This window comes from Pseudomyrmex gracilis, unplaced genomic scaffold (genome assembly GCF_002006095.1).
Source record: "Pseudomyrmex gracilis isolate BER0280 unplaced genomic scaffold, ASM200609v1 scaffold_135, whole genome shotgun sequence".
Classification (NCBI taxonomy): Eukaryota; Metazoa; Arthropoda; class Insecta; order Hymenoptera; family Formicidae; genus Pseudomyrmex; species Pseudomyrmex gracilis.
Window position 1 is genome coordinate 405,412 of NW_018020719.1, and position 380 is coordinate 405,791.

Below are 380 nucleotides of genomic sequence, written 5' to 3' on the forward strand. Positions count from 1 at the left end.
CCGCCGACAGCTCCTACTGGAAAAGTTGGCATGGCCGAGGCCACACACCACTATCTATTCAATTTTCGCCAAGTTGGCGGAGTCGTTGCCAAGAAGGCCCGACCAGCCGGACGTTTTGTCTTTTCTCGCTTCTCGCGAAAGAAAGATGATGGAAGTCGCGCTTGCTTGGGACGGGAAAGAAGGAGAGAGAAAAAAGAGATAGAGAGAGAGACGCGCGCCTCTTTCCCGAGTTACTTATGGCGCGAGATAGCGAGGAAACGCGTTTTCCCGTCCGTTTACCGGAATGATTTTTCATTTCGCCCCTTGGCACCACATTAGCGTTTTAACCGCAGTGATGTCGACTCGTCATATCAAATGTTTTTTTTTTTTTTTTTTTTTTT